The sequence below is a fragment of the Meleagris gallopavo genome, chromosome 5 (assembly GCF_905368555.1).
Source record: "Meleagris gallopavo chromosome 5, MGAL_WU_HG_1.1, whole genome shotgun sequence".
NCBI lineage: Eukaryota > Metazoa > Chordata > Aves > Galliformes > Phasianidae > Meleagris > Meleagris gallopavo.
The window spans coordinates 48,954,728-48,976,674 of record NC_139408.1 but is presented as its reverse complement, the minus strand read 5'-3'; the positions used below and the strand labels follow the sequence as shown (position 1 = coordinate 48,976,674).

Sequence of the window (21,947 nt, the reverse complement as noted above, 5' to 3'; positions counted from 1 at the left end):
CTTTTGAGAAAAGCTCTCATGTTTCTGAGAGCTGCCAGTATTTCTAGTAGCATGTGTTCCTTCTTGGTGTCCCCTTTGGTGACAGAGTTGGAGGTGGGTGGCCACCCTGCTCTGCAGCATGATGGGAGTATAGGATCCACCCTGGGTTTGCATCTGCTGAGTCACTGCGCTTTGGTTGGATCCATTCAGCAGGGCACTGGGACATGGTCACTAAACAAGCATAAGACCCCACCCTCCAGCTCTCCCTCTCCCCTCTTCGTTTTAAATACCACATAATACAAAATGCACTCTAGTTTCCCAATTGGACATCCTAATGTACCCTTTTGTTGCACCAACTTTACAGCTGACTCCAGCTCCTATAGAAAAGGAAGATAGTTCCTCCTAGACTCCCAAACACAAGTTAGATTTCTCTAAGTGCTCATCTACTCCCTAGTGTTTTTTTTTGTTTTTGTTTTTGTGGAGTGTGTCCAGAGTCAGTTGAATTAGGATTCTCTGTTCAGCATTGTGATTTAGAGGGAAAAGAGAAACTTCTATGTAGAGATGTCAGCAATATCAATTGCTCTAAGTTTCCTGGAAATATCTAGCTCATATAAACTGTGAAAAAAAATTATACTGTGAAAAGCTATTGTAAATTAGAGTATCTATATAGCTGAAGTGAAACAAGTTTTCTCTTTCTGTCCAGGTTAGAATCACAGAGGTAGGTGCACATAAATAATTTTTTCCTTGAGTTTTTCATTCAGTTATTTTCCATTTCTTTTTCTTTCTTGTTTACAGCCCTTGTGATTATATAACAGTTCTCAAGAGGAAGCTGCTAACAAGCCCATCTGATATTTTGTGCCAGCTGTTTCAGTGGAGGCGTGTTGGACTAGAGTGAACTCCGCCTTCTTTGACAAGGTATATTATACAAGTAACACTATAAAATATATTTCAAACAGAATGATAATCTACTTAACCTCTTGGTACTCTTTTCATTAATTTCTTCTTGGATAAATTATTATGTTTTGCCTGTTGCAAAACTGAGCTGAAAACTCCTCTGGGCATGGAATGTGTCATTCATTTAAACAACATCAAGGCACACTGTTCATGTTTAATTATTACTTTAATGCAAGTGCTAAACTGTTTTGAGTCACATCTAACAAACATGTTTTCTGGGAATGGTTGCTGCCTGACCTCAAGTTGGGGACAAGTTAGGCTAAGCCTTGAAATGCTACATCAAGCTGTCATTCCAAATAGAAATGAGCTCTGTCACCCTCGCATGAACTACGTACTGTTACATGGATGGTCTGGTGAATGCAGAATATACAGACTGCCCACCAGAATGGACATTACAGTATGCTGATTTATGATGAGTAAATTCTGGAGTAATCCTATTGATGATGCTTAGAAACATCTGTTGATGTTGCAGTAGCTAAGCTAGCAACGTTATGTAGTAGATGAAAGCCACCTGTCGGTGAAATCTTTTTTAAAACGTATATAAATATTTCTGTCAATGTTGTTGCATCAATTCTTTTTCAGCATATCCATTATGGGATGACACATTTATTTGTAAATGGTCAGAATATTTATAGGCCCAGTTCCAGTGGAACGTGAGCATATGACCAAAGGTATTGCTCAAAAAGCCAGTTTGATGCAACATATAGAAATGAAAGTCACTTTAGTGACTTTTAAAACCAAACTAGAAATGTTTTCAAGATCAGGTGTATGGAGAAAGCAGGATCTGAGTTGTGGGTATGTATGTCTGAAACAATAAAGAAACAATAAAGACAGGAAGCACCATGATATCTTATACCTTGATAGACGTTGGATTTACTGTGTTTTGATGTATTCCATATAAATTACATTATGAACAATGAATTATGGTACATCCATAATCATTCCATAAGGTTAACCTGTTCCAATTTTAAACTAAGTCAGAGCGTACATTCACTTGACGTGGCATAGCATTCACCTTGTTCACATCTTAACAACTGAGTAACACCATGTTGATAACACGTATAAAGATGCAGACTTGACTTAAAACTTCACACATGCAGGACTCTAAGGCTTGAGAATTTCCTTCGTTTCTAAGAAAGATCAGTTCAGAAAATTCATTATATCTGTTGCAAGATTTGCTTTGACGTTTGAGACTAAATTTTGCTGGATTTCCTTTTTTCTCTTCTCCTTCCCTGCCTGTTTTTCATGTTTCTTCACTGGGTCTTTTTGAATTCATAGCTGATACTCATCACTAGTCTTTCTTGCTCACGACCTTATGAGCAGACAGCAAGACCTGAGTAAAATTTGACTGCTGCAAAATGTAGCATATAAATGCTAGAAATATCTGCTTGTGTTACTGACAGCCAACAAGCTACAACATACTCTAACAAGATCTTTTGAAAGAGGACTTGCAAAAGTGAGTGACTGTGAAATTAGCTGCCTTTTACTGCCCTTAATATAGAACCATTAAGAGTTTTAAAACTTCAGCTTAACATTTGAGTTCATAGAAAGCTTGCTTTGTAAATTTCCTGGCCCAGAGTACTCTTGCTTTATGCTCTTGCCACAGTACTCTGTTGGTTTGTCCTGGTTCGAAGGAATAAATCCTGTTTTAAATTTCCTTGGTTTCTTATAACAAAGGGCTCTGGAGGAAAGAAAATCTTTTAATCCTCCCAGCAATAACCTGACACGACCTTCTAAACACACTATTAGCTCAAAAATATTAGCAATATTTTGTAGCTGTCTTAAGAGCTTACAATAGAGATGGACCAAATATTGAGAAGAATGATTATACTTGGATCTGAGGAAATCAGTATCTACAGGACAACTACATGTTTAAAAAGGGCTAAATGTTAAAAAGTATTTAAAAAGCTGCACAGTGGAGTATTGTTCAGTAGTGATGAACACAGCCAGTTTTCTGCATGCTCTTTCTAGGCTTGTGATTTCCTCACTATCTTAGCACAAATTACTTGCTTTCTCTGTGTTCTTTAGTTACTCCAGTCTGCTTTGTCCTTCCTTCATAAGAGCTAAGCTTTTAGAAGATGTTCAGAGTCATTTTAGTATGCTCAGTATGAGATATTTCTTAGAAAATTTGCAGGAAGAACCAATTTTTTGCAAATCTGGTCTCTCTATTATGTCAGTAGGCTGCCGACTATTGCACATAGCTTAAATGTCAAATAGGTATTTTTAAAAAATTAATACTGTTGTATAAATGTAAGTACATTAACCTAACTCATGCGGAAAGAACCTTATGGTACTAAAGTGTCACAAAGTTCACTTAAAATTGAGATCTTTACACTTACAAGGAAGAGAGAGATATTACATGGGATGTACAGTAGAGAAAGATAAAAGTTAGTAAGAGAAGATAAAGAAAAGAAATCCAGTTGCTTTCAGTAACTTGGGTTAAAGTAGCTAAATTCAGAGATAAAATAGGGTTTTAAAGCTAGAAGTTGCTTGATACTTTTAAGCACTTCAGTTGTTCATTTTGGTATGCAGCAAATTACTTGATAAATCCTACAGCCATTACTTAATCATTCTATTTTAAAATTTATGTTAAGTATCTGAACTAAACCTAAAGAAGTCACTAAGAGCCTTCCACTTGCATTAAGCACATACTGCAAAATTACAGCTATGCCCACAGAAAGACACGGGGAATATGATGCCACAAAGTGGGATTTACCTAGACCCACACTGCTCTGTGCAGCACTGTCTCATTCTGACTCTGGAGAGGAGAGTGCTTTAAAAGTGTAGTTCCTACTTCAGATTCAATTTTAGTCTAGCTGAGCAGTCACAGTCAGAAACATGAGTTTGGTTGGTACCAAGTTCCAGCTCCCAGATGTGAGAACATTTTGGGGTAAGGGCGTATGATATGGAGAAGTATGAGAAGGAGAAAGATGGCAGGAGCAGCCAGACGTGAACTGCCTGCATCTTTGGTGGCTGATTCATGGATTCCAGGCTCTCTCCTATAGCAGAAGAGAATTGCTGGCAGTGTGGAGGCTAGAGCAGCAGTTCTTCTGTCCATGTCACTGGCTCTCACACAGCAATTATGGCCAAAGTTTCTGTAACATCCCTGTTTGCAGCAGGGATTGATTGTAGTCTGACTATAGAAAGGCTGCCAAACCTTCAGCTTTGGCACAAGTTTCTATCTTGGGCACAGTGCTTTCCAAAGACGTGGGTGCACTCATCTGCGAGCTAGCTGTTGATGTGCAGGTTGGTCTCTAAACTTCACCTGCTAGGAAGCTTGGACAATTGTGTCATCTACTCAACTTTAAGATTTTTTTCCGTTGAAAAGTTTAAGGCCTACTTTGGTACCTGGGTGCTGGTGAATGCATTCTTCCCGCTCCTTTACGGGTTTGAAATACCCTCTTCATACCGTTTTAACCAACACGCTAGAGTTTATTTAGATAGAAGTATGGCAGGGATGCACCTCTGTCCTGCTGATGTTATGAACTTTGCAAGAAAGACCTTTGTGGTCTCCTGATTATTTCCCTTTAGCTGTAGTAGCTGCCCAATTCACAGGCCTCACAGGTTGCTGCCGCAGGGAGGAGACTGTGGTAACTGTCAGATATGTCATTGATACAGTCCTATTTAATTAAAATAATATTCCACTAGTTTAAATTTCTCTGAACACCCTCAACTGCTTTTTTGTTCAGTTCCAAGTCCTCCAGCAGCCAGCACTGTGCCCAAAAAGCTTTCTGCTTTTCTTTGAGGGCCATGCTGCTGTCTTCACTAGCCTCTGTGGACCCATCTCTGGACTGTCTCCTTGCTCTCCTGCATATTTTTTTACTTCTGACATGAAGTAGTTATTCTAAAAAGCAAAGTCCAACTCCCACTTCTGCATTTTACTCTGGGGGAGATCCTTCAGGCTACATGGCCCAGCTCCTCCTCCAGCTTTGTCATGCTGATTCGCAATTTAGCCCGTAGCTCCTATTGTTGTATTTATTGCTAAACAAAAGGAGTTTTTTTTTTTTTTTTTTTTTTCTCTCTCTCTGCTTAGGCTGAGTAGAAGATAGTTGTCGTGTCCACTAGCTTCCATGAGCTTTGTGGCTACCCGCTAAACAGAGGTCTTGTGTGCTGAGCACCGCCTCACCTTCAGCAAGGCAATATGCAAAGAGCTTGGTGGCCTGGCAACTTCAGTAATCTTCCCTAGGCTGCTTACATCTTATATTCCTCTTGGCTTCTAATGGCTGCTTATTCCTCATTGATTTAATGGTTGACTTCTGATGTTTTTGAATGAGTCAGATGTCTGTAATAGTGACACTACATCTATGTATGTGGTAAATGTGAGAGAAAACAGATGTCTATTAAAATCACTGAGTTTGATTTGCAACAGTGAACAGTATTTTGATTAACTGTAGCTGTATAGCTAATGTGTACTACCTCTCTAGTGGGGGGTGGAAATTACTTCTTTCACACCTATGTGACTTCTACCTTCATATTTGTATTTTTTCTAAAACTCAACCTAGAGTACTCTAGAGTTAAGTTTAGGTCTGTTTGTTTTAGGATTAATTGTACAATCACTGCAGTGTTTTAAAATAGTCTCGCAACCTTGAATTTCAACACTGAAAATTTCTAGCAATATGTGAACTTTGCTCATATGTAAAAGGAAATGAACAGTAGCTGCTTAGTAAGTGTCATATATCAGTTGTTACCAAATAGATTTTTTCCAATACGATGTGAATTTATTTGGTCCGGTTTTTATAAGTTGTCTCAGACCAAAACTGGACCATTTGCTGAATAGTAGATGAAAGACAGAATCCTAATCCAGGCTTAGTCTGACACTCTGAAGCAAAGAATTTCAAAGTTCCTGAGATCAGAAGGCAAAGAATTTCGCAAATAAGTATCAGCCAACTCCTTTTCCTGTAAGACCTGAGGTTGAATAATGAAAGACCAGTGGCAGAAAGTAATAGCTGAACAAAGAAAAATGAAAGGTCTAACCCTATGAACTAGCTTTAAGGTCATGAACAGGATCTTACAAAATCAACACAAATTCATTACTGGAAGAAACCAGAATATAGTCTTTAACACAGTACGATGAGTCAGATCTGATCAAATCATGTATACATGCAAAATTCAGAATAACTGGAGTTTGCTAGTGAAATTAACAGGCAGTGTAGGGACAATTTTCCTAATGAAGCTTCTAATTTTCTGGAGATACTTCTCTGGATTGCTAGCTATGGTCTGGACAAATCATGAGACAAAATAAGCACTTTATTTCACAATTCTCTGTGTGTCCTTTAACAGGATTTTGGGAGATGGACATATAGTCTGCAGTGCTGATGTTATTTTATTGACTCACCTACTTTGGTGTTGAGGTTTCAGAAACTCACTCTGTAGAACCCTTTTTAAGCCCATATCCTCTGGCTTAAATAAAGACCATAGAATGCTCTAAATGCAGTAACAAATGTCTGGTTTGTCTGGTTTTTTTTAGAAGTATGTAAGATATAAGTCCAGTAAATGGGCACTGAGCATAAGTATTAGATATCTTTCATTTTTTGTACTTGATTTTGAAAGATGGTATTTCTCAGAATGATGTGAGAAGACTTGGAAAGCTGATTTATTCCTGTTGTAAGATAATTCTGCAAATGACTCAAAAGTGCAGTAATTTAGAACTCTTGAGGTTCTTTCTATATCTGGATTTATGCATTCAGCAAGCTTTTAGTGAAAATATATGAATCTTTGGTAATTACTTTAATTCATGAATAGAACTTTAACTGAGCTGAATACATGAATGTACCTTACAGTGTTCAGGCTTTGTGAAACATTTCTGCTAAATCGGCTTATGAATTTCTTTTTGATGAGCTTAATTGTTGACAGATTTTTCAAAACCCAGCAACAGCTTTCTTTGCTAGCTAGTATTCACATGAACTGGATAGTCTTGTGAAGTCCTTTATTCAATTTGCATAATATTTTGCTTCTGCTGTAAGATGAAGCAAAACCCTTTGTAGTGAAACCAACAATGTTAGACATATTAAAGGCATCAATCCTAATCAAATAAAAGAAAATAGAAAATTCACCCTCTCAGCTTGTTTTTCAAGATTTTAGGGTACGTACAGCTAGAAAAAATACATATTTTTTTCTTTTTTTTTTTTCTTTTCAAAGAACTGTTCTGAAAAGGGTCCTAAATAATGTATTATCTCCTATTCAGAGAAGATATTTTACTGGTTACTTAAGCACATCTGTAACTGTGCTTTTCATCTGGGATCCCTCAAGTCAGAACACATTGCAAATGTGTTCAGATTCATTAAATCTAGTAAGCTTTTTTGTCCATTCGCATACAAGAGACAAATTTTACATCTTATATACCCAAAAGTTTTATTGCTGGTGGTAATGTTTTAGAATTTCTACCTATGAATACTATTCTCAGGGTTTATAGGTTTGGAAGGGAATTAAATGTAAAATGAAGAGTGGGATCTCTGGCCATAATGATGGTTGTGGATATCTGAGGGTAGTGAAGCATGCAGAAACCTTGAAAATAACTCTTTTCTTCCAAACATTTCTGAAGAATTCTTGCCCATTAATAATGCCTTAAAAGTAATAAAGTCTGGGACCGTGTATTCTACCCAAATGAGGCCACATCCCACAGTCCTTGCTTTGTGTTTACTGGAGTAAATTTCCCATTTGCTCATGATAGGATGAAGTCTGAGAACTGAGTAAGGATGGCAGGATGGGAATTGGTTTGTCACCTCTGACAGTGGGTTTGCAAACTGCTGGAACCACAAATGAGCTCAGTGTTTAGCAAGATGGTGGATGCCAGCATGAAGCTTAGAAGTGCCAATTTTAATTAAAACCTGCATTTTCAAATCAAGTTTTAGTTAACAATGGGTGGGAAATTCTTCCCACCATATAAATTTTCTGAATGCTGTATTGACTGGCAAGATGGGGGCAGCTTCTCTTTCCACGAAAGTACTGCTACCATCACCTCCCCCAGCCAGAAGAAAAAGACTACATTGTTTGTGGAAACTCTCCTTGTTCATGTCCTGCATTTCAGCCAGAACTGATTTTATTTTGTCCTCCTCACCCCCCTTCCTTCATTGTTAACAATGGAGCAAACACATGAGATTAACATGGCTCTTGACATGGCTCAGTTGTTTGCCATTTGGAAACTACCGATTCCTCAGCTGTATAATTGTAAAAAAATAAAAAATTTAAAAAAAATTAATCAAAAGATTCAGTCATTTTCTGTTTATTCTAAAGATAGGGAGAACAGAGTAGTAGGGGAGAGAAGAGGGAAGCCAACAACAAAAAAAAAACAAAAAAAAACCCAGCATGTTCTGCTTACTATAAGGAACACAGTAAACATTTCAAAAGTGCATGCCAGCTCATTATCTAACTCAGTTTTCACTGACTTCGTGAAAAACAGCAGCAGTTAAGCAATTTTTGCCAAAAGCAAATTTGGGTACATGTATTGCTAAAAAAATGTGACATCCACTCCGTACAAGTTCCTTAATCTGCCATGCAGGGACAAATCAACATTTCACTGTTGTCCTTTCTTTCTGATGTTTAGCCCTTTCTTGATTGCTCTTCTAATCTGTTTTGAGCATTGTTTATCCAAAGATCTGGTATGACCTACGACTTGAATTGTTGGCCAGAAATGAACCTCTCCAAGTGTTTAAAGATGTAGACACAGCATCAGTAATATAATCTGCGTGGTAATATCTGTTTGAAAATAAGTCTTTTACAAAGTTTATTGTTTTAAGAAAATCTGTTTATGAATTCTTTCATTACGTAAGTTTTAAAAGTTAGTTAGTCACTAACTTCACTTATTTTTTTAATGAATGTTGTTTTGAATACTCCAGGTAGCTGCCTTTTTCATTCAATTCAGTGTATGCTTGTAATGTACAGTTATATTCAAATGCTTTGTCATAATAATTTTAGTAAAATGTATATTCAGTTATCATTATTTATTGTGATAATAGTGGATACAGTGGATTCCATTAATTCTTTCATATTGATATGTATTTCCCAAAGAATTAGTAACTTATCTTTCTATGTCCAAAGCATATTAATTCATGAGTACTTTGAATCCTATTGAACTTTGTTTCCTTTGGGAATGACTCTTTATTTAAGTGAAGTGCAAGCATCTGTTGAACAATTGTTTTATTAAATAGTTTAAAGAATATTTCTTTAGAAACAATGCAGGCTTTTTCCTTTGCCCTTACATTGTCTGGTATGTGTATTACTGTCCTATTGGCATTGTTTTTTCTCACCTTAGAACTTTCCCTTCAAAATTAACATGACAATCTGTATTTTGCTTTAGAATCTATATAATATTCTGCCCTATAATTAAAATGCAAAATTGTGCAGTTCTGATAATCAGTTTCTCTATTGCACATGCATCATACTCTTATTCTTTATGAGTAATGATTATTGAAAAAATTCTTACTTTTTTTTAAATATACAGTTTGTGATTTATTTTTTTTTTTCCTGAAAAAACAACCCACACTGATTCAAAATTTCTTAATAAAATGGGGCATTTTTTTGGTAGAAAACAATGCCACTTTCTTAAGGTTTCTGAAATATTTATCTCATTTTACTTTTGGGAAAAATAAAACAGCTGGTGAAATTAGGATTTCAAAATGGAAAAAGAAAGAGCTTAAATAAACATCCATTTAATATTTTATCAAAATGAAAAGCGCTGATGAAATTTAAATATTCTCATTTTCAATAATTTTCTACTACCTCAAATATTCTCTTTGCTGTTGTTGAAATTTGAAATCCTCATGAAGACCAAGTGACAGAATGTTTCTCTCTCTTTTTTTTTTTTTTTTCCTTTTGAGGTAATTACATCTGAAATAGAGTATATCAATAGTATATCAATACATTCCAATATTTATTTCATGTTTTTCTTTGTTGTTAAGCAAAGGTTTCTTCGCTTCCATGGCGTGGTTACTTCAGTTGATGCAGTACAATCTGGAAAGTGCATTTACATGGAAAACCAAAGTATTACACTTTGACTGCAGTTTTTAAATAACAGTAGAAAGGACATTGGCATTGCCAGTAGAAAGAAACGTGAACTTTGACTGTGAGTGTTGGTCAGGAAAATGTCAGAGAAAGAGCATAAGGACAGCGATCTGCAGTTGGACCAAAGGCTATTCCAAGACTTTGTATCCAATAGCAGTCAGCAGAATATCCTTGCGGACAAGTGTAAGTAACAGGGCAAGTATAGAATTATTCCTTCTGCTGGTATACTTTCCCGGCTTCTGACACTCAGCAGTTTTGGGACTCCCTGTGCCGAAGTTGCATCTTAACCATTGTTTTTATGAACCACTGAGTGCAGAAGCAACAATAAGAACAATGGATCACTGTTCAGCGTCAGTGGCAACTGCGCTTAGAAATAAGTAACAGTGCCACTTCAAAACGCTTGACGTGGACAACAGAAAGAGAAGAGCCAGGAAATTATAGCAGCACTAAAGCCACACCCATGGCCAGAGGCTACATCTCGCAGCTCCTCCAAGTTGTGAACTCCTTGAGAGCTGAGAATCCCTACTATGCAGAGAGGTAGGAGCCAAATTCACCCTTATATAAGGCGGCAACTTCTGCCCCTGTGGGATCTGAATGGGATTTGGTGTCTTGTTCCTCAATGTAGAGGTTTCTCCATTTGTGTTTCTGCTGAGATTCTTGTTTGATGAGAGTTGGGTGACCCTGCCCCATGCCAGTACAAGATGCTACCAGTCAGCTGATCTCTGGTAGTTGAGAGAGACTTCCATATTCTCTCAGAGTCACTATCTAGTTCCTGTTCAAGCATCTGTCCCATGTAAGAAGGCAATCACGTGTTATTTCCTCTGACAGCCCTCTTTAGGGGCTGTCAGCCTAGATCCCCAATAAACAGGTCTGCAGTATTCTTCATGCACAATCACAGAATCACAGAATCACAGAATTGTAGGGGTTGGAAGGGACCTCTAGAGATCATCGAGACCAACCCCCCTGCCAAAGCAGGTTCCCTACACCAGGTCGCACAGGTAGGCGTCCAGGCGAGACTTGAATATCTCCAGAGAAGGAGACTCCACAACCTCCCTGGGCAGCCTGTTCCAGTGCTCCGTCACCCTCACCGTGAAGAAGTTCTTACGCACATTCGTGCGAAACTTCCTATGCTGCAGCTTATGTCCGTTTCCCCTCGTCCTGTCTCCACGTACCACTGAAAAGAGACTGGCCTCACCACTATGGCCGCCACACCTCAGATATTTATAAACCTGGATCAGGTCCCCTCTCAGTCTTCTTTTCTCAAGGCTAAACAGACCCAGTTCACTTAGCCTTTCTTCATAGGGGAGATGCTCCAGGCCCTTCACCATCTTTGTGGCCCTCCGCTGGACTCTTTCCAAGAGATCCCTGTCTTTTTTGTACTGGGGAGCTCAGAACTGGACACAGTACTCCAGATGAGGCCTTACCAGGGCAGAGTAGAGGGGGAGGATCACCTCCCTTGACCTGCTGGACACGCTCTTCTTAATGCACCCCAGAATGCCATTGGCCTTTTTGGCCACAAGGGCACACTGCTGGCTCATGGCCAACCTGTCGTCCACCAGGACACCCAGGTCCCTCTCCGCAGAGCTCCTCTCCAGCAGCTCATCCCCCAGCCTGTATTGGTGCATGCAATTATTCCTCCCTAGGTGTAAGACCCTACACTTGCTTTTGTTGAACCTCATCCGGTTTCTTACTGCCCAGCTCTCCAGCCTGTCCAGGTCTCGCTGAATGGCAGCACAGCCTTCAGGCGTGTCAGCCAATCCTCCCAACTTCGTATCATCAGCAAACTTGCTGAGGGTTGCCACTATACCCTCATTAAGGTCATTGATGAAGATGTTGAACAAGACCGGACCCAGCACAGACCCCTGGGGGACACCACTGGTTACAGGTCTCCAGCCAGACTCTGCACCACCAACGACGACCCTCTGTGCTCTGCCAGTCAGCCAGTTCTCAACCCACCTCACTGTCCACTCATCTATCCCACACTTCCTCAGCTTTGTTATAAGGATGTCGTGGGAGACAGTATCAAATGCCTTAACAATGGTTGTCCTCATGTGTAATCAACTGCATGTTTCTTTCTACAGCAAAGCATTTGAAAAGTGACAGAGCGTGAAGAAAAAGGGAATTCAAAATCTGGTGCTGAATTTTCTCCTGGACCAGTCTGTTCTTCTATATCCACGGACAAGTAGGTTGCTGCAGGAGTAGTTTAGAAGCCTCACCATTAGCCAGTCTCTTTGCACGGTGCAGCGACTCCTGCTAAGATCCTGTGAATATTTTGTATGCTGTTCTTCTCCCTGCAAAGTAAAAGCACGCTGAGACATAGACTAGAAAATCCTGTCTGTTGTGAACACAGCACAGGAAGGCAGTTGTGAGGGATAGGAGCTGAGCTGTGATCATGCTGCAGGTAGCTCCTGCTCTGTTTTGGAGACAGTATATGTATGATTAAAGTTACATACAGAAGAATATGCCAGCCCAGGTTTCTGAACAGTTCCTTGCTACCCTGTTCATTTCAATATACCCTGATTATAACCAGAGTATAGTTGTCTGCCTCTTCAGCCCTTCCTTTAATTTTGCTTTAGCAAAAATTTCACTGAATGCAGCTAAAATTTTTCTTAGGTGAAAACTGTTAAGTCCTCAGGAAATTTCAGAAGCTGAGACCAGGTAAGAATGAAACTTTTAACAGTGCCCACAGTAATCACATTTGAAACCACATTTTGTATCGTCTCCTCTCGTCCTGGTATCAGTGATGTTGTGAATGACAAACTTTGTTTCCTTTTGCAGCTCCATTATTTTTACAGCATTCCTTGTCTTTAAAAAAAAAGCAAATAAAACCAAAACTTTTCTTTTTTTCCTTTTTTCTTTTTCTTGAAGATAAACTGGAACATTTTAACTTTAAAAGACTGTTTACTTTTGCAGTGTTCAGGGCTGTGGCTACATGATTAAACTCTCATGCTGATCTTTAACAATTCAGGGGTCAATGTTTTTGAAAGTGTAGGAAGGATTGCAGTGGTATAAAACAGTGAGTCTGCTGATCACTTTGCTGAAGAAAGCTGCAAGACTGAAAGAACAGCATTTATACAAGTGAGTAAGTCAGTCTCAGGGAAGTAGCAGAGTACAGTCTGTGAATTACACTGTTATACACAGATACACAGACATTTGAAAAGGATTTTTCTCTTCTTTTGTTTGTTGTTGAAATGTGTATACAATTTCTGTACCTGCTAAATTTTGGGCCAAAAACCTCATTCTTCTGAAGACTGAACTAAACCACACCCTTCAAATGTGCATTAAACCATTGTGCTATCTCCAGAGTTCGGTCAAATGAGGACAAGCTTGCAGCAGGTGCAGTTTCCTTTTAGGAAATTGGTGATGTTTCTGAATTCTGTAATGTGTTGGTTTTAGTCTCTACAAAATACAGCTTGCATTTTGTTATAGCCAGTAAGGACTCATGCATCTGGAACAGAGTAATATATCTGAGCAATTTGTTATATTTAACTGCAATCTGGTTCGGATCCTCTGGTTGCTTTCAATTTGAACAGCGAAAAAATTGTGTTCCCAATCTCTGCTTTTATCACTTATTGTATCATTTAGCAAAGGTCGCAGTGACCCAGAGGAAGCTTAAGAGGAATGAGTTGTGGTGGACCTTGGAAATGGAGTTTGACTGTGATTATGGTGGGCCTGAAGCCAGGGCCAGCTCTCCAGTATGCCTTCTGTTTGCACTCTATTTTTCTGGGCCGAATTCAATCATGCAACCACATCTGTGGTTGAGGCAGAAGTCTGTGTTAATTAGTACATCTCTCTTCTCTGATGAGTTTTTCAAAAGAGTACTTTAAATTGTTTACTTTTTTTGTGGTTGGATTGTTGAATTAATAACAAAAATGTTGAAAAGAACTATCTTCACATGAATGTCCAAATGTTCAATTCTGTGCTTGCATCTTGCAAATCTTGTGATAAATATTTTCTTAATTTGGATTCACTCGGTCGTATCAATACATTCTACACCATGTCGTATATATATATTTTTTTACTTTATCTGTTTAGATTTTTGATCAACGCTGCCTGATTAGACTAATGCAGAGAGTCATAAATGCTGGTGTAAGCTGATATTCACTTAATGATTTTACAGTGTTTCTCTTTCATGTAGTGACTACTTTTTTAACAAATAGAATATTTCAAAACCTATAAAAACTTGTAAGGTATGAATCAGTAGAAATCTAGTAAGTGTTCTGATAGTAACTTATTTCATGGTTCGAATGTGCCAGTGTTATCTGATTTCCAAAAGTTTTCAGATATAAATCCTTAATAACATTGAATTCACAGACTTCTGTAGTATGCTTTATACAATCCTTTGCAACAGTACAGATTCTATTCCATAAGGTAGCTGTGTATGTATAGACAGAATTATAGGTGTTAGTGTTTCCAGCTATAAAATAGACAAGGTCAATTTTCTAAAAAATTCTTGGAGTTTTGGAGTATCATCCAGTTTAAAAGAGTGTTTACTTTTTTTTTTTTTTTTTAAAGATAGTTTCCACATCTGATACGTTGTTTTTTTTTTTCAAATGCAGAGGTTCTCCTGGCTTCGTTATAAATCTTGGTTCTGAGTTAGTCAAGTTGTTTATGCTCAAATCTTACTATCTTATGGACTGCTATACTGTTGTATTGGTTAGCATTTCTCAGGCTAAGAAATAATCTGCAGTGCCTGAGAAAGATGTGTTCAAGTACATGGCATACATTACTTATGCTGTATCCACTGAAAAATGATTATGTATCTTTGATACATAACCTATGTTCTGCCTTGTCTCCAGTGGTAGTCAACACACATTCTCTATTAATTCTGTTACTGTTTGTGCAGTGGAGGTTTGGGAAAGGAGTTGACAATCTGATATACTTATTTCACTCAGTTTCTCCCCATGTTCCATTCAGTGCACATATTCTGCATTTCTCTTTTCTTTTCTATTGCAAATACATATGTAGAATATTGATTATTTATTTTTTTTCCCTATGAGTTCTCCAGTGCTATTTTGGTTTCCTGGCCCAAATTATGAATAGAACAGATTTCTTGTTTTCTTTTTGTGCTTCCTAGTATGCTAAGAGTCCATAGGCAAATCAGCGTGTTACTATTTTGTGACTTGGGTTATTGTACCCCCAGTATATCTGGTACTTTCCAGACGTAGGGACAAGTTTCATCAATGCTGTATTTAGAGCAGGAGATTAGACTAAAGGAAAGTGTATTCGTTGACCTAAATCTTGGCATTCCTACTGTTGCTTTGTTCCAATGAAAAAGGAATACTTCCACATGTTTAGTAATATTATTATCAGCCATTTGTTCCAGATTTATACATTATAATAAACTGGAAAATAAAGCCATTCCAGTTTGGATTTGAAGTGGAACCCAAACACAAGAGACTGAATCAGTCACAGGAAATAATACCTGAAGCTTTACGTTTATGCAATCTTGAAAGACAAACTTTAAAAAGTAAAATCTGCAAGCTCATGTGAACTCAGCTGCTCAGCAGTAATAAGCTGTTATTAACGTTTTTTTTTTTTTCCTGAAGTTCCTCTTTCAAAAGGAAATCCTCTAAGGATTATTTAGCCTAAAGTACCTAATTTTTCTTCTAAAAGTAAATATTCTTATTTTGTTGTAACATATAATCATAAATATAAATATTTTGTTTTGCTTCTAACTGCATGATATACATCTACTTTCTGCACAGGAAGTACAATTACTGCCAACACTACCATTATTTTCTAGTCATGTTTCAAATTTGAATTTTATAAATCCAGGTTTCTGCACAACTATACTTTTTTTGTCCATGCGCTCAGTTCTGATCATTATTGTATGTTAGATGGAACAGAAAAACCCTTTAAAAAGTCATAAACTACATCAAAACTTTTTACCAGTTAGGTTTGTAAAAGCTATGGGACAAATATATCAAATCATATTAATATATTTTTCCAAAACACTTCCCTTTCTTACCTCCCTGCTTTTTGTATTTGGCTACAAAATAAACGGTTGTCTCTAATCAAAGTAAGAAGATACAGTATTCATAGTTTCAGTATGCAATGAATAATGAACAGTTCAATTCCTGTGGTTCTGTCAAAATTTGATTAGCTTGTAGTGAACTTATGACAAATGTAACTCTGGAATTGTTTTCTGTTAAAAAAAAAAAAAAGCATATAAAAATATAGTGGGCCCTTTATTTACCAGAATCACACAGAGTAAAAGTTTAACTATCATGTCAAGGCTATCTTCCCAGCAATACAACAGGCAAACTTAAGTGAATTGGAGAGCAAAGTACACATGTGTTTGCAACTAGCATTTTCATAAGATAATTCAGATTTCACTATGTACTTTTGCAACAGCACTAAGCAAGTTGATTGATGTAGAGATGCTGAGTAGAAAATGGAGGAGGAATCATGCTGTAATACCTCCCTGCTTGATTCATAGCTCCTTCACCATACACTGGTAAGCCTTCTATCCAAAGACAACTAATTTATGCCCATTTATGTAGTCTTATTGCCCCTATTTCAAATAGTGTGTAAAATGCAAAATGCTAGGATTCCACTTATGTACGAGTGATTTGACTCGTAGCTTGGCTGTTTTGTGGTAACCAAGCTGGCAATCTCACAGAAAATTGAAGTCACTTCTGGTGGGCTAGCAAAGTTGCTTTGCAATGAAGAGAATTTAATGAAACAAAACCTGTCCCTGTTAAGGTCAAAGACTTTTGCTGTCGACTGACTCTGATAGCTTAAGAATTGGTATGAATTGTTTCAGTATCTCTTAAGATCTGTTTCTTGAAAGCTTTTTGTGCAAGTGGGTCCCTTCTCCAGTATCACTGTAGCTTGCTGGACCTTGCTGTGCAAGGGTTCATGTGGGTGCCAAGAGCAGTTCATTGGAAACTCCATTTCTATACCACAGAAACACATTATTTCTGAGAATACAAATAAAATGATGCATAATTGGTATCTGGTGTATAATGGTATCTGTTGACACGATAGAAGGAAGGGATGCCATTCAGAGGAACCTCGATAGGCTGGAAAGGTGGGCCCAGGTGAAACTAATGAGGTTCAACACAGCAAAGTGCAGAGTTTTGCACTTGGGCTGGAGGAATCCCAGGCATCAATACAGACTGGGAGGAGCGGTCCTTGAGAGCAGCCCTGTGGAGAAGGAGCTGGGGGTCTTGATAGATGAAAAGCTTAACATGAGCCAGCAATATGCCCTTGTGGCTCAGAAGGCAAATGGTATCCTGGGCTCCATCAAAAGAGGAGTGGCCAGCAGGGAGGGAAGTGATAGTACCCCTCTACTCTGCTCTTGTGAGGCCCCATCTGGAGTACTGCGTCCAGGTCTGGGGCCCCCAGTACAAGAAAGACAGGGAACTGTTGGAGAAGGTCCAGAGGAGGGCCACAAAGATGATCAGGGGACTGGAGCACCTCCCCTATGAGGACAGGCTGAGGGAGCCGGGCTTGTTCAGCCTGGAGAAAAGAAGGCTGCAGGGTGACCTCATTGCAGCCTTTCAGTACCTAAAGGGAGTCTACAAACAGGAGGGGAATCAACTCTTTGAAAAGGTTGATAACTGCAGGACAAAGGAAAATGGTTTTAAGTTGAGGGAGGGGAGATTTAAGTTGGATGTCAGGGGAAAATTCTTTACAGAGAGAGTGGTGAGGTGCTGGAACAGGCTGCCCAGAGAGGTTGTAGATGCCCGTCCCTGGAGGTGTTCAAGGCCAGGTTGGATGGGGCCCTGGGCAGCCTGGTGTAGTATTAAATGGGGAGGTTGGTGGCCCTGCCTGTGGGAGGGGGGTTGGAGATTCATGAACCTTGAGGTCCCTTCCAACCCAAGCCATTCTGTGATTCTGAGATTCTGTGAATCTGTATCTTAAAATTTCTGGGTAAGATTTTAAGAATTTTTCTGTAAATACATCAGTTCTTTTAACTAAGTGATGTATGCCACAACATCAGTTTAAAAATAATACAATTACATTTTATTATGTGATTTCGTGGAACAAAGCACTTTAGAATCTCATGGTATTATGTAAATGTATCTTTTCTTAGTTGTTGGCATTATATTAAATGCCCAATAAATAAAAAAAACATTTTTAATTTTATTAAGGAGATATATTTTTAAAAAGATTAAAGCTTTGCTTCTGACTGCTAAACTATCATTAAAAGAAAGTGGAAATATATTTGTAGTTAACTTCCAGAGCACTTGGTGTCAGAAGAAATGTCACTGAATTTTTTTTTAGGAAGGTGGCCTCTACCAGATAGGAGCTCAGAAATGGTGATTGTCATTCACATAGGTTTGTGATGCAAGTCTCTGGGGCCATGCTGAATTTTGGCAACAGGCAAAGAACAAGTCCTTCTGAAAAAAACAGACCTCATTGAAATTGTAAAAATATGTTGATATTGTTTTAATTCTTTCATAACATGCTAAATTAATTTATTTGGTTTTGAGCCTTTAAAAGTATAATGCCATCAGGGAATGTGTTTTTCATGTAGTTCTCTTACAAATGCATTGGAGTAGTGCGGAGAATAGTTTTTGAGTAAATACTTAATCATCCACTTTGGGTGACTGGGCCGCAGAAGACTTTTTTTTTGATGCTTCACAATCTGAGTAGTAATCAACATCTGTTGAAAGCGAGCTTACCTGAACATTTTGCAGTTTTTTTGCACAGATGTAGAAAACTGTAGAATATGCAGGACTGAGGGATTTTTTTATGATTTCTCGCAAAGTACGCTGTCAAAATTCTTATCATTTGATAGATGCTTTTGTCAACTTTCCTTGTTTGGCTAGCAATACATAGTTCAACTATGTTTCTTCCAAACCATTTAAATCACTGCACACTATTCTCTGGACTAGACCATTAATTTTGAGAAGTGAATGAAACTTATTCCTCAGCTAGCTTATTGTTCATCTGGATTATTCGAGAAGAAGAACCCTATTAAGTAAAGTCAAGGGAAACATATTCTCTGTTCACTATACAATAAGTAAAAAAGAATGTGTCATTTTTTTGTTCCTCATTGTTCCATTCTTCATTCACAAGATAATGGCTTAAGATGTCAAAAAACAAAAACAAAAACAAAAACACAACCCACAAAAAGCAGCTTTGCAGCTTTTTGGAGAGATTACAGACACCAAAACTGAGTACTGTATTGCTTCTTTTCTGTTAATATAGAGCAGTATTTGATCTCTGAAACTGTAGATGTTAAAGAAGAAAGAAACCTCAGATTTTCCCCAGATTACTTACCGTCTTTCCTCATTACTATAATTAGCTCCTGATCTTTGCAATACATGACAGGTATTTTGAAGGGAGAAGGAGAACAAAATCCAGTGATGGCTTCTGGAACTGTCCTCCAAATATTATCCAACTGTCCTCTTATTTTCTGTAATACATTTCTGTCACTCATACATATCTAGATGTAGAGAAAGCTAGGATATAAATAATTTTTGTGGATATTGCAAAGATCAGTGTTAATCTGTGGTTTGGAAACAGTTGATCTATTTGGAAATACAAAAAGAGTTGATGCTTGGACACATCTTGGCAGGTCTATCTTAGAATCAGTAGAGTTCTGCCAATGTATGCCATGTTTCTCAGCTACAAAATCCCCTTTACTGAGTCCACTTAGTATTCTTTTCAGCAGACTTTACATTTTTTTTCTTTTTTTTTTCTTTTTTCTTTTGATATTATGTTGCAATGAAGCTAGCAGTGGTAAGTATTATAAAAGCTAAATGCTTTTCAATAAAGGATAAAGATTCTTATTAACTAAAAGATTGAAATTAGGAGGATCTATTCCCTACGTACTGCTAAATTTTACTTCTGATTTTTATCCTGGAAATGAATGTATCTATTTTTCTCTGTTAAAGCTGATAATACACATTTTAGCCTGCATCTAACAGTTTGTGATCAATGTTAGCTATAAGCACAAGTCTACCGTGGCTAAGCCTAAGCTTTTTAGTTTCTCACCCATGTCTTTTTCATTACTTTCCGTGTTTGATCACTGTATTTCCAAATGTTCAAGCCATTGACCTGGAAGTCATATTCAATTGAAACCTTTTCCTAAGTAATCACTTTCAGATTGGATTGCCTTCTTACAGAACTATAGACACTAAGACAAGCCATTTTCATCTACCCACATTCATCCAGATCATCTGATGCACCCAACTTCTCTGTCCTATCGAACATGAACTAATTCTCTTTGATTTCACAATATTTTTTTATCTTCTGTACTTCTGTCTTGCTATTAGGATGCCATCTCCATGATGGACAGCCAGTTAGCTACTGATGCCAAACTTGATTGTTTGTTCTTAATTTTGAGCAACACCTTTGTGTTTTCCCTTGTGATGCTCAAAATACTTGAGTAGAATTTTGTGCAACTAGCCACTAAACAAATCTGTAGTCTCATTCTAGATTCTCTTTTCTTAGCTAAAAAAAAAGCCCCAGGTCACTAGTGGTAGACCACTATAAATGGGACAGCCCAGTATTCTGTTGTTGTCTTTATCTTTGTTTTTCTGTCTCTTTCTATGCCCATATTGTAATTACTTTGGAGCAGAGGAGCATATTTTTACTTATATTGCCACAGGACCTAATGCAAAGGTATCTTCATCCCTAAATAGTGTTCATAAGTGTGAAGCAAGGTTAGATAAGCTATAGCATGTAAGGAAATGTCAGCATGATTCCTTACTGATTCTGAGCACATATATTATGGAGCCCATCAGCAAAGAGGAAACTTCAGTAATCATCTGCTGCCTTGGCTTATGTTGGAGGGTTATTATATAAATATGTCACTGAGCATTTCCGTTATTTATGTTATCTTTAGCACTAAAATTTCAGGTCAAAATTAAGAAAAAAAACAACAAACGTGTAAGAGGACTGTGGAAACACACTAACAAATTATCTGACAATGTAGTTGTGAGTTCTGTGAGACCTGTCTGAAATGATAGATGTGGACATGTGGGAAAGACATTTAGTTTGACTATTCACAGAAGCAGGAACTTCTGAAGAAGTCCTGTGAAAAATGAAGCTAAATATTCTGAATGTAAGAAAAAAAACAGATTTCTATTAGCATTAGATAATCCTCAGTGTGTCTGAGGAGGTCTAGTGTTTAGCTGGTGAACAATGTGCCTCAAAGGAAGAATAGAAGTAAGCAGAAAATGAAATTACAGCTCAGTAAACTTAGAAAACATATGACAGTTTTCACTCTTTTTCTCATTCCTTGCTACAGAACAAAACTCTAGGTCTTTTAAATACGAATGCTATCTACAGATGAACTTTTTTTTTTTTTTTTTTTTTTTAATTAATAATAGATGCTTCCATGCTCAGGTTTAGTGGTTTTGCATCACCCATATAAATGCTTACATGGACATAATATTTCTCTCTGACTCAGGAAGCTGAAATGCAAAGGCAGTTCTGCAAGAAATGTAGAGGTGAAATACTGGGAACAGAATGAATGGCCAAAGGATACTGAGATTAAAAAAAAAAAAAAAAAGCAAAGACAGGATAACAGTTAGAAGGTAGGTGTGAAGAGAGCAAAACAAGAGCTTGAATATGGATGGCTAGATATTACAGAAAACATGATAGATGATGATAAGAGAGAGATGTGGAGAGAATATGATTCTTATTTTTCTGTTTTGTTTTATGTGTTTTCACACAAAATTATAAAATGCATAGTCAAGCTCTCAAGCAGGATCATACTTGAGATCATAATATGTATATTGCTTTAGGAACATGCAATTTAAATTCACTGTCTCTGTTTTCCTGTGGTCAGGAAAAGCAATGACTTAAAGGGGAATTCGTTTTTGCAAATTGTGGACCAAAGGGTATAAAAAGAGTAAAACAGATTAATTATATTCAGGAAACTTTAAAAATACTCTAAAATACAGAAGAAAAAACACCCTTTCCTCAGGATGCAAAAAGCCTTTACATCTTTTTCTTGTTTACAACACAAAGCTTAAGCTCCTTTAATTTAAATCTCCTTTTATTTATTTTCATTCAATTTTTATTAGAGCAATAAATATTCCTGTGGT

At 37.5% G+C, this 21,947-nt stretch overlaps 1 protein-coding gene across 1 annotated transcript in view; it reads left to right on the top strand.

Moving 5' to 3' along the window:
- The window catches only part of LOC104911240 (uncharacterized), a 151,026-nt gene that overhangs the window by 31,730 nt on the left and 97,349 nt on the right, over nucleotides 1-21,947 (top strand). The window contains exons 2-3 of the mRNA XM_085225644.1: nucleotides 775-894; nucleotides 12,015-12,196. The gene's annotated coding sequence lies outside the window, so the exon portion shown is untranslated. The remainder of the gene's footprint in view (nucleotides 1-774; nucleotides 895-12,014; nucleotides 12,197-21,947) is intronic.